Here is a 13,437-nt window from a genome sequence, read left to right as displayed (position 1 = left end):
CAATGAACATCTTAGTTCACAGGCTCTTCCAACAGTGCAACACAATAAAACAGATAAGATAGTCAAGGTAAATAAAATAGAATATAATAGAAACGGTGTAGAAATGCAAATTGGAATATTGGAATATTGATATGAGTTGCAAACAGATGAATGTTATGGATTTTCTTTCAAAAGTTCAGGTATTTAACATTCTTATTACTTCGTTTTATTATCTCTTACTACCTCCAGAAGATGTTTGTCGGGAGGGATGATAGTCTGTTTTTAAAAGATACGCTTTATTGCAAATGAAGACCAAGCTGCCAATCACACTGAAGGTTTGTAAACATTTAATTGAGCCACCACATTACCACAAACAATTCCCAGGTTGTGCAAAATGAAGATGAACATTAGTTAAAAAAGAGCATAAGCTTGTGTTGATATATATATCACATAAAACATAATTGATTAATTTCAGGGGAGACTTATTGCTTTGTGTCTAATTCTCTTTTCATTCACAACTGATCGTCGCTCTGACTTGCTCCTCTGCTGCCCTCCAGTGGCCACAAGGCACAACAGGTACTTTTACATGACAGCATGTAGCTCCAAACCACAAATGTATTTCCTTCTGAAAATGAACTTGCACTTTATTAAACCTCTAAACATGGCACATGAACCTGTCACCTCAACACAAATAAACTATATACAATTAAATAAGGAATATAGTACAATACGAATGCTCTAATAACAGTGAGCAGAGATGTATTTTGATGTGTGGGCATAATGGAAAGGGTAATAGTCAAATAACTGCCACAAGGCCTTTCTAGGACACTGAATAGGAACAGACCACAGCTCGGATTTAGGAGATCTTGCTGACCAAATATTGCTGAGTTGATTTAACAGAAAAGCATCTTTAAAATGAGATGATGTTTCTCAGAAGACAGATAAATTGTGCCTCATGTTTTAAAAACAAATCTAAAGTCTGCAAGCCAGACTGACTCTTTTCACTTTTTTAAGGTTACACCAGCAAACCCTTGTACCCAGATGCTAAATTACCACGTAGCTACATTTTAAACATTAAGCACTTTTCTATAACTTAGAGGCTGCACTGTCTGCTGTTCAGAAAAAGTTAAGGAGACTGGCTTTGAAGGTGAAATGTGCTGTCAAAGGGTGTGAATAATGCATCGTTTCCTTGTCAAAAAAGTGAACCATTATGTTGTGTATATCACAAACACAAAAAGGACTTTCATACAGACAGTAAGTGTACATCTGTGTCTTTATTGGGGCCAAAGGCATGTTAACAGAGTAACAGGTGAACAGTGACCTGGTTCAATAAGATGTATGTAATATCTCAGTTCCTAAACAAAGGCAATGCACAAACTGAGGGTTTAGAATAATTACAATTGTAATCATTCCACTTGTGATCAAAACCATAGTTGGCGTGGACACAGTCTTCATTTCCATCATTGTTCGGCTCTCCGAAACTCCAAGAGATATAGTTGACTGCAGACCCATCAGACCACATCCATCTTCCCTCCATCTGGGTGTCACTGAGTCCGATCCAGGTGTATCCCTGAGTAGGGTCGTGGTTCTTGATCAGTGATTTGACGAAATTCTCTTCCCCTCGACTGTGGATAGACACCAGGTCGGCTCCCTGTGACACACAGTGGAACCCTGCTTCAGCCCAGGTCAAATGTTCGTCGATGTACTTGTAGCAGCGGTTGTTGAAGGAGTACCAGAACATGGGACAGCTGCCACGCTCAAGCTTCACTTCAGGGTCATCTGAAGGAGACACAGCACCCAGAGCCAGACCCAACAGGAAGAGGAACAACAGCATGATGATGTCTCTCCGTCACAGGAACAGGAGGAAGTGTTGGTTGTCGGTTGAGTTTATTTGAAGCGTTCGATGGGATAGAGACTCTGAAGGAGACAGATGACAGGCTGCTTTTTTATATGCATCGGAGAGGGTGTTTTCACTGTTGGCTTAATATTATTGGTCAACTGAACTTGGCATACTCTGTCTGTTTTACACAACCACACAGTATCTGGACATCAGCTAAAAAAGAAATGAACGGCTCAGCTGGCGATGTCACACGAAATCCATCATTTATTTTCAACCAAATCAAATAAAGAAAATACATAAAACTGTTGGACTGTCAGAGTCCCAGAAAAACAGGCTTTTCTGCAGGAAGATGTTGATGCTAAGTGATCACAGTCTGTCGAAGTGTGTTGAAATAAGCTTTTTCATGCAAAGAAAAAGACTAACCAGCACATTACACTAAAGAAATGTTCAAAGTGGGTCCGCACTTTGAAATCCTCCTTTCTGAATGTTCTGTTGTTTGAGATTTCTCTAAAAATACATTACTTTGCTGTGCATGTGAAAAATGATGAAGAACACTTTTCTTTAAAATAATTGATCCTGCATTGTACATTACTCTCCACAGGGCCTCAGAGAGACAATATGTAAAGTGTGTTGATATGTCTGTCCCTCAATCACAACAGTGTTATTTCATTTTCATTAGTGAGTGTGTCATAAATCTTGATGTGTGTTCATTAAAAATATTCCAAATGCTAGATACAGTAGGTACTGCTGGGACTTCAACAGCTGTTACACCTGTGCTGTTCCCATACTTATCTAATACACTGGGACTGACGTAGACAAAAGACACTTTAAAATATCAACAGGAACAAGCAGGTGATAATTGTGTATAATAAAAAGTATCTATGTTGTTACTGTTCACGGTATCGCTAATTATTTGATTATTACCTTTGTATTTGCACAATGAACATGAAAAGCAATAATTAATTTATAACATCATTTTAAAACATTTTATTTAGGACACCACATTACTAGAGTGACTTCTCAACTTAGGCTAAATGAATGTTGATCAAATGACCTTTGCACATCCCGTCGACTTTCCTCATTTAATAAATTACATTTGCTCAGAAAAGGAGTTTCGTCCCTGTTCATGTGAACTTAAATTTAAAAAGATAATACATAATTTTCATTTCAAACCATTTCTGCTTGATTGTCTTATATCTTCCACAGAGCTCAGTGAGACGGTATTTCAAGTGTTTTTGTTATCTGTTGTCTATTAACAGATTTCATATTTAATAGCGAGTTATTTGATAAAAGTTGAGGTTAGTATTCCTCACATGTTAGATGTGTAGTGTACGGTTGTCTGGAACTGTTGTTACACCTGTGCTGTTCCCACATTTATCTGATAAACAGAGACTGAAAAACACATGGAGACATGTTGCAATAGTTTGAATCACAAACAAGCTAGTGAAATACAGCATCTGTGGAATAAAAAACATCCCTGTTTTTACTGTTTAGCTAAGTCTTTGAATATTACATTTTGTACTTGCATGAATATTAAATGAATGTTGTATTACTTAATGTGAAAACATTTAATTTGAGCCACAACAATACCAGAGTGACTTCCCAACTTAGGCTAAATGAATGATGAAATTACCTTTGAACATTTTCTAACTTTACTTCAGAGCTCTAATGTATTCATACAGAACAAGTAAAAACCTGACTTTAACAGTCCAGAATAGAGTATTCAAGTTGAGCACTAATCATTTCATATGCTTTGGATAAATGCATTAGCTAAGTAATGAAACATTACATTAAGAAAGTTATCACTTTTCAATTATTGATTATAGTTCATGGATACGAGGACACTGACAGACAAGTGAGAGTAATGGTTGTTTATTTCAGGAAGCAGACATTCTGTTGCAGTGTACACAACCACAACAGCTGTACAAAGGTATTTGCCACAATGTGCAATGATGTCACCAGATCAGTTGTCGAGCAGCAATCTGAAAATACAGGAAGCAAAGGTTCAGCAGGTACAATGTACAGTAGTTAGGTCACTTCACCTTCATGTGACTGATGAGAGCAGCATGTGTACAGTTAGGAAGATCATGTTCCCACAGGCCTCCTCAGCAGGCTGCTGAAGGAGACCTCTGGGATGCTTTTTATTTTCTGGTCAATTCCACAGCAAAACAAGAATGGAGAGTCCTGAAAGCCTTGGTATATGACCAACACAGAGAGCAGCATCACTCATTAGATAATGCTTTAACACCAGAGGGGAAATTCAGTTTACTCACAGGAACAAGATGGAGTCACTCCTCTTCACATCTCAGGATTCTGAAAGTCAAGATTATTCAATTACTAGACCCTCCAGAAAAACGCGATTCTGCGATCGCAGAATTTACCGCATAATCAGCAAAATGGCGCAGAATTTTAAAAGGCTGCATATTTATCAACAGGCCGCATAATCCCCGCATTTTTCCACACAAAGTTGAGAAAAAAATGTTTTCACTCGTCGTGACGTCATCAGCTCGCGCATCACAGAATGTAAACAACACTGTATAGAGTGAACGTGTGGAGCTCACACGATAGAGAAAACACACCAAGAGGAAAAAATCTAATCCATCTCATTTACCGACGAACATTTCTACTAAAGACCGGGCAAAAAGTGGGGGGAAACTATTCTGCACCCCGTGCAGCTGTGTGTTGGAGCATAAGAGAAAATCGACGGTGGCGACCCACTTTGATTAATTCAAACATTCGAAAATGCTTTCTGCTGCTGCGGACAAGACATCCATTCAACTCACGTTCACCGAGGCATCAACCTCCAAAACCCTTTCGAGGGCTACAAGAAACGAAGTGAGTAGCCTACAAGATTGAAGCTGCTCAGATAACGAACGAGTAAATGAAAACAGAATGAGGCGGAGAAGTGTGGGTGTGTGTGTGTGAGATTAAAATAGCCCAATTGCTTTTACAATAAATAAACATTGAATGTGTTTAATTGAATAGTAAAGGGGTTTAACGTTAGTGGCAGGTTGTGTGTGAGAGAGAATAAATAAGACAGCCCAATATTTAAAAAAAATTGTTATTCTTTTCCCCCGCATATTTAGCATATTTCACAACTTCCCGCAATTTCACCGCATAAAATCACATAAAAACCCCGCGTGTTTAATCGCATAATCAAGGATTTTTGCCCGCGTTTTTCTGGAGGGTCTAAATTACATCGCAACTCATTATTGAACAGTTCCAAAGATGCATATTATTTATTTCTCCTTTAATCTTTCAAAATAAGCACGTGTCCTGCAGTAATATCCCACAATGCTCATGGGAGTGGACATGTGGGTAAAGCGTAACCACAGATTTATTCTGTGAGGTATTTCCAACGACACGGCCCTATAGGTAAAGGTCAGTCGGGATAGACCTCAGTTCTGTGACAGTCATACACTCTCACCTCTGCTGTGACGCCCTGCTGCATCCTGGGAGGACAGTCTCTCATGCAGAACACCTGGAGGACAATAAGGAGTGTGTCAGCACATGCAGTTCTGTCATATCATGATACCTTTAGATTGGTGTAATCTTATCGTGATCTAACAACGGTTTAGGAGATTAGTATGCGAGTAGTTACCAAAGCTGGGCAGTTCCAGATAATAACCAAAATGTAAGAACTGCACCCCGAAGTAAATAATCATCATTTCATATGACTGAGTATTTCGGGAGGAATTTGTAACCCATCAACACATTTGGTTTTTCGCTGCACAAACACTTCAAGTGGAGATAACCAAAACATGACCTCTAATGAGAACTACCATATGGTGAATGGGCTGTGTGAGGAAGTTGGTTTATGCTAACTATCAAGAGGAAGACATTTCTTTTTTGTTAAAGCGTCTCACTGGCATGTACTAAAGCCACCTGCATACAGCTTTTTAAAGTCAGCCTGCTTCTAATGACGTAATGTTTCAAATAACATACCAGGACTCCACACACAGGCAGCATGGAGACCAACGATGCCAGTTATTGAGTTTGTCTCGCACTGACTTATGAACTAACCAGCTGAGAAAGCAGCTGGCTGCAGATACCGTACAGTGCTGTAAGCATCAGGTGTTTTCAATCATTGGACAGATATCAGAATTGCAGGAAGACAAACCCACCTACTGCTTTCAAAAGTTCTGGAGTCTCAGGATTCTTGACTCAGGATTGTTCTGCCATCACAGCCACCTAAACACAGGAGACACATCAAGTCATCACAGTTACCAAACATCTCAACTTTAAACTCATTTTCCTGCATTTAACTTATTTGGTGGGCATCAAAATCTAACTGAACAAAATGACAAGTGCTATTTAAAGGTCCCATGTCACGTTTTTTTGTGGTTATTATCCGTCCCCTTGTGGGTTATGTAGATTTTTCTGCATGTTAACGGTCTGCAGAGTCACAAGCCCTCAAAGTACACCCTGTAGCGAGTAAAACTCTAACACAGAAAAGACCTGTCTATGCTGCCCCAGAACGCCTCGTTGGAGATTTCTCTTTTTCTTCCCGAGTATGGTGACGTAACCATGCCAGGACCAATGCGTGGAGCTCCTCACACTCAGCCTTATCTTTTCTCAGCTGCGGCTCCGTGGGTCTCCACTCACAGTTTGCCACACTCTCACGGGTGTGTGCTCAGGCTGAGTTCCGCGATGTCTCGCAGACCCCACGCAGCAACCAGGAAATGACACCAGTAACCCAGCTCACACCGCCCCCTCCTCAAGCCTCAAAGGACGGGGCAGCGAGCCGCACAACGTCCCGCCAACACGGCATCCAGTCCCCACACAGCATTATCATCCGTTTGTCATTTCTGGTTGCTAACAAACTCCATTGTAACATAAACACACAACAGAGCACAGTGGGCTCATAGTCAGGAGGGGGGGGGGGGCGGGCAGGAGCTCCAACAAGCTGTTTAGGACAGAGAGTGAATGCACATACTATACAATTGAACAATGTAAATCTATTCTAGTTCCTCAACAATGGAATTATGATCAGTAGAAATGGCCATGACATGGGACCTTTAAAACATTTGAAAAGACCCCTTTCTTTCACCAGTTCGATTACCACATATCAAACATCAGCCTCAGCCTCAGCATGGCCTAGTAAGTTGAAGGGTCCCTGCCTGTGCTGATACTCAATATGGCCTCATGTCTCTTTTTATCATGAGTCTTTCAGGGTTCGAGTTATGTGGGAGCCAATGGGAGCTGAGCTCCCACAAGGAGGGTCTGAGCTCCCACGGACGCAGTGAAATCATACATCTGTTGGGGTCGCCAATACATTACCAACAACCATTATTTTAAAAACACAAATAATGTATGTGTCAATGTAACTAGTATTATTTACTTTAACGAGGCAAATAGGCTAAAAGAAAAACATGTTTTCCAAAAGAACTACGCATCTCTTGAATGAAAATATGCCTGCACTGCACCTCCAAGGTGCGCAATACATTATTGCGCAATATATGCCTGTGAGCGTGCTGCGCGAGCCGAGATGTTGTGTGTGTGCGTAGTTTAACCTTTTTATATTTAAGTTTGTAGCAATTAGAGGGCTGCTGCGTGCGTGCGTGCGTGCGTTGCACACATTAGTTTTAAAGACCCCCATAGAGCTCAGTTTATAACTCAAACCCTGGTCCTGTAGTAATATCCCACAATGCTCATGGCAGTGGACATTTGGTAAGAGGTAACAGTTGATGAGAGCAGCATGTGTAGAGTTAGGAAGATCATGTTCCCACAGGCCTCCTCAGCAGGCTGCTGAAGGAGACCTCTGGGATGCTTTTTATTTTCTGGTCAATTCCACAGCAAAACAAGAATGGAGAGTCCTGAAAGCCTTGGTATATGACCAACACAGAGAGCAGCATCACTCATTAGATAATGCTTTAATACCAGAGGGGAAATTCAGTTTACTCACAGGAAAAAGATGGAGTCACTCCTCTTCACATCTCAGGATTCTGAAAGTCAAGATTATTCAATTACATCCCAATTCATTATTTAACAGTTCTAAAGATGCAGCTTATTTATTTCTCCTTTAATCTTTCCAAATAAGCACGTGTCCTGCAGTAATATCCCACAATGCTCATGGGAGTGGACATGTGGGTAAAGCGTAACCACAGATTTATTCTGTGAGGCATTTCCAACGACACGGCCCTATAGGTAAAGGTCAGTCGGGATAGACCTCAGTTCTGTGACAGTCGTACACTCTCACCTCTGCTGTGACGCCCTGCTGCATCCTGGGAGGACAGCCTCTGCTGCAGCATCCTGGGAGGACAGCCTCTCCTGCAGCATCCTGGGAGGACAGCCTCTGCTGCAGCATCCTGGGAGGACAGCCTCTGCTGCAGCACACCTGAAGAAGGCAGGCAGGAGAGTGAGAACATGTTGCAGCATTCATGTTTTATCATTACTTGACATGCATTTCTCCCTTTTGATGAAATGAGTTACATCTGCAGTGGTTTGCATGTACTATGTACAGACACAGGGTAAAGACCTGGCTTTCTAATGAATAATGTTTCAACAAACATACCAGGACTCCACACACGGGCAGCATGGAGACCAACGATGCCAGTTTGTGAGTTTTGTCTCGCACTGACTTATGAACTAACCAGCTGAGAAAGCAGCTGGCTGCAGATACCGTACAGTGCTGTCATTACACAACATGTTCCACACTCTCCATATCACTCTCGACGTTAATTTGAAAACATGGTTTGTTTTCCTCCTGGAATCTTGTGCATTTATAGCAGCCACCTGTTAGTTTAAACCCTCTTGTTAAGGGACGTCAGAGTACTTACATCATGCTGCAGTGTTGAAGGCCAGAGAGGACACCTGTTGAGGCAGAACTAAAGTTACTATGGGTTTCCATAAGCAGTGGCAGCAGAGACTGCTGTATTTTGTTCAGTTGGGCATCTCTCAATCACACTTCAGAGCAGTTGAACATTAAGCCAATCATCATGACACTTGAACAGTAACTGAATTCTGAAATGCAACTTACCAAGCTGTCCTTAAGGTTTCATCACCTGCCAAAGAACAAAGAATGTTTAAAGGACTGCCATAAACAAAAATATGTATATTTATAAATGTAACAGATGTCTTTTCTCATAAGTAACACTGCTACAACCAGCAGCAGTGGGTTGCAAGAGAAATATTTGCTCTATGCACTGTATGAGCTCTACGGCCCACCTAACAGGACCAGAGCTCATACTGTGCCAAGCAGACAAGAGTATCAGGTCCAGATAACACTAAATGCAAACTAGTCGTTTATGAACTTTGTGCCAAAAACCTAAAATTAAATACGTTTAGACCGCTTTGATCATTTGCCATTAATAAAGATTATTTGTCACAGTACGTCTCAAGTTGTTGAATATTAGGGCATTACGAAATGCTACAATGCATGAAGTCGTTTTAGGCGGCCTTTGGTGACGTCACGTGAGTCAGCATAACTTTATAAAATAAAGTTGCCATACTTAAGATTCCATTAACGACATCTGAATAATAATAATTATTTAAATAAATGTTATCGACTTTTAAAAAAGGGAAAACGCTCTCAGGTCCTTAAATAAATATTCTAAAGCCATGCCGCCAGTAAAGCAGTTTGCATGCTACGTGCATCGGAACTGAAACGTTTGCACATCTGTATGAATGCAGTCTTCTCATTCATTTAACTCAACATACTATCCTCACCCAGCTAGATGCCCTGCACGAGACAATATGCAATTCACTTAAGCTGCCGGTGTATCAACTACACGAGGAGGAAAGGCTAACAGCCTTTCTAGCATTAAGCTAACTAGCAGCTACTGTGCTCAACCAGGACAACGTGAGCACGTCGTGTTTCACATGTCTTATTAAAAACCCACTAAAGTAACTTTACTTAATACAAATGAGGACATTTGTGCTGTGCCAGGTATTTCCAGCGAATATTTACCTTCTGCGTGTTTTCTGGACGACCAGGGGCCTCAGTGTTTTTGCTTGCACGCACGTCCTACACCGGTTTCCCTTTATTAATCACAATCAACTCGTAATGCGGCGCAGCTTTTGCAGGTTTCACGTGAAGCCCATAAAATAGTCAAAGAAACGCCCCGCATTAGTATTAAATTTGACTGACTGCAGGAAGAAGATCGCAGCTAAAAAAGACATATCACACAACCATGTTCACACCGTGTCAGATGTTGTTCTTTTGGGGACGTGGAGTCAAAGGAAAAAAAGTAGAACATTGCTCTAAATTTGAAGTGAAGCTCCAACAATGCAGTTCGGCAAAGCGTGACGTCACCCCATTCCAAGTGAAGATTCAACGCACGCCGCCGTGTGTAGGGGCCTTCTGAAGCTTCGACGGAAGAGTCAGCCAATCGAATCATATGCCAGTACAAGCTCTAGCCAATTAAACCGCGTGCTTGTGTGTCCGGGGCGGGAGATTCATGTGATTGATTGTTGGTCGTGCATGTAACTTGTAACTTTTGAGCAAAGCATTAAATCCATGGATGTATAATAAGAAATCCCCATTATAAATCAATCGATGCTTTCTACTTGGTAGATATGTGAAGGTTTTCATAGTCATGCTTTTATAAAAATAATATATTTCGATTTCAAATAGACTTTTATGGGAATAGTACTCTGTTTACATGAGGCCTACTCATGGAGCCTGTTGCCTGCACCACGAGACATTTTGTATTCTCACCGACTCGAGCCCATCAGCCCATCGTAGCTCGCCGTGATCGTATAGTGGTTAGTACTCTGCGTTGTGGCCGCAGCAACCCCGGTTCGAATCCGGGTCACGGCATTGCGGTAACAATGTCACGGCAGATGGGTTCTCTTTTAAACAGATTTAGATACAAAACATTAAGGGAAACTCACTGTAGTTTAAAAAAACAATGTAAATGTAAAACACAAATGTGCCAAAACACATGCAAACGAAGATAAAATGTCACCCACTTGACAACAAGTGCCAGCATTTTGAAAACATTCACCAAATAAAAAAATGCTGCAAGAAGCTCTAAACCAACGTAAAAATGGGACACTAAAAAGTTATCCACGCAGAGATCGGAGTGCTTGTTGACGATTTGCATGTGTTTCGGCACATTTTCGGCTTGTTATGCTTTCTCCCACTTCCATGTACTTACGGTAAAGCCACTCCAGAGGGAGACATAGTCAGGGGAACTGGAAGAACACCGTTTTAAAAAGTTACAACAAATCTTGTATTTGCAGTAATCCAATAAGTATATGAAATTACCCAATAATTGTTGTGATGTTTTGTTTTGCATGTAACTGTAACTGTAACCTTTGAACAAAGCATTACATCCCCATTATAAATTAATCGATGCTTTCTACTTGGTAGATCTATGAAGATTTAAAATGGACTTTTATGCGAATCGTACTCTGTTTACATGAGGCCTACTCATGGACCCTTCTGCCTGCGCCGCGACAATACTCGCGTTTTCGCTCTCTGCCATCAGCCCATCGTAGCTCGCCGTGATCGTATAGTGGTTAGTACTCTGCGTTGTGGCCGCAGCAACCCCGGTTCGAATCCGGGTCACGGCATTGCGGTATCAATGTCACGGCAGATGGGTTGTCTTTTAAACAGATTCAAATGCATTAGGAAAAACTCACAACAGTGCAAATATAAAACAAAAACAATCACCAACTTGAATATATATGCAGTGTTTACTAAAAGCGTTGCATAAACAAAACACTGCAAATACAAAATGCTTGCAAATGCTTAAAAAAAACAAAATGCTGCAAGAAACTCAAAACACAACGTAAACAGAAACACTAAATGGATCGGAGCGCTTGTTGAAGATTTGCATGTGTTTCAGTCGGAACAGTTTTGTTTTTATCTACGCATAGATCCTGTACCTATAGCTATTATTCCACGTCTACCACCTTATCTTTATCTTGTTGTATAACAGAACAAAAGTCTTAAATGCAATTAAAGGGGGATTATCACTGAAAAAGCCTTGTATTGTTGAAAGGATGAATACATTGAGATTTAGATTGATATGTGATCATTCTTAATACAATACCAATATATAATTTAATAATAAGAAAGTAACTTGTGTTACTGGAATGAACTTGAGCAAATGTGAGTCAGAGTAGAGGTCATATACTGGTCTAATTAACATTTGAATAAACATTATATAGGCTCACTCCATTTATGTTCATCAGCCCTGCTAAATTCAGCTTTTCCTGGCCACCTACTGACCTCTCTGCTTAAAACCTCCCATGTTCAACCTCCATGACCGGCAGTAGTCCTCATTCAGAGTCTTTCTCCTTGGTAGACCTAGGGTGCTTTCCAGTCAGTAGCCATCCTTTCATCCCTGCTAGCCAGGACATGTTTTCCAACTGTAAGGCAAACAACTCTAAACATTTAAGATACAAAGGATGTAACTGGGCCTAATCATAATTTTGAAGACATAACTAAATGATACACATGGTGGATTACTTACAACCACAATTCCCAATACTTGATAAGTATGACTTACATTTTGTTCTTTTTTTCACATCAATACTGTTCAGTAGTGTGATGAAAATCTTGGAGCAAAGAACCGGAGCACAAGAAGTACACTGGAGAACTTCTAACTCTCAGACATGTCAGACACTGAAGATTTAAAAGACCCGAAGACATTTACCAAGACACCATAGCAGCACAAGTCATGTCCCCCAAACTGCTATACGATTACCAAAAAGCCGGAATATGGAAGCAAACATTCCATCAGTAAGACACCACTAGTTATGTTTCTTGTAGACAATCAGACTTCACTGGAAATCAAAACATGGTATTGCATGCTCTGCGAAGTATTAAATCCCCATTGGAAATTAATCAATGCTTTCTACCTGGTAGATCTGTGAAGGTTTTCATAGTCATTACATTTATAAAATAAATACCATTCGATTTCAAATGGACTTGTATGTGAATCGTACTCTGTTTACATGAGGCCTAGTCATGGAGCACACTGCCTGCGCCGCAACAATGGTCTCGTTTTCGCCGATTCGTTCCCGTCAGCCCATCGTAGCTCGCCGTGATCGTATAGTGGTTAGTACTCTGCGTTGTGGCCGCAGCAACCCCGGTTCGAATCCGGGTCACGGCATTGCGTTAACAATGTCACGGCAGATGGGTTGTCTTTTAAACAGATTCAAATACATAAGGAGAAACTCGCTACAGATAAAAAACAATACAAATATAAAACACAAATGTGCCAAAACACATGGGAAAAATGTCACCCACTTGAAGAAAGATGCAGCGTTTACTAAAAGCGTTGCATAGACAAAACGCTGCAAATACAAAATGCTTGCAAAGAAAAAAATGCTGCAAGAAACTCAAAACTCAAAACAAAACACACACAGGAACACTAAAAAGTGATCCACACAGCTTGGATCTGAGCGCTTGTTGAAGATTTGCATGTGTTTCGGCACATTTTTGTTTTTACGTTAAACATAGATCCTGTACCTATAGCTATTATTCCACGTCTACCACCTTATCTTTATCTTGTTGTATAAAAGAACAAAAGTCTTAAATGAAATTAAAGGGGGATTATCACTGAAAAAGCCTTGTATTGTTGACAAGATGAATACATTGAGATTTAGATTGATATGTGATTATTCTTAATACAATACCAATATATAATTTAATAATAAGAAAG

This window comes from Notothenia rossii, assembly GCF_949606895.1.
Source record: "Notothenia rossii genome assembly, chromosome: 2".
Classification (NCBI taxonomy): Eukaryota; Metazoa; Chordata; class Actinopteri; order Perciformes; family Nototheniidae; genus Notothenia; species Notothenia rossii.
This window is presented reverse-complemented; position numbering follows the sequence as displayed.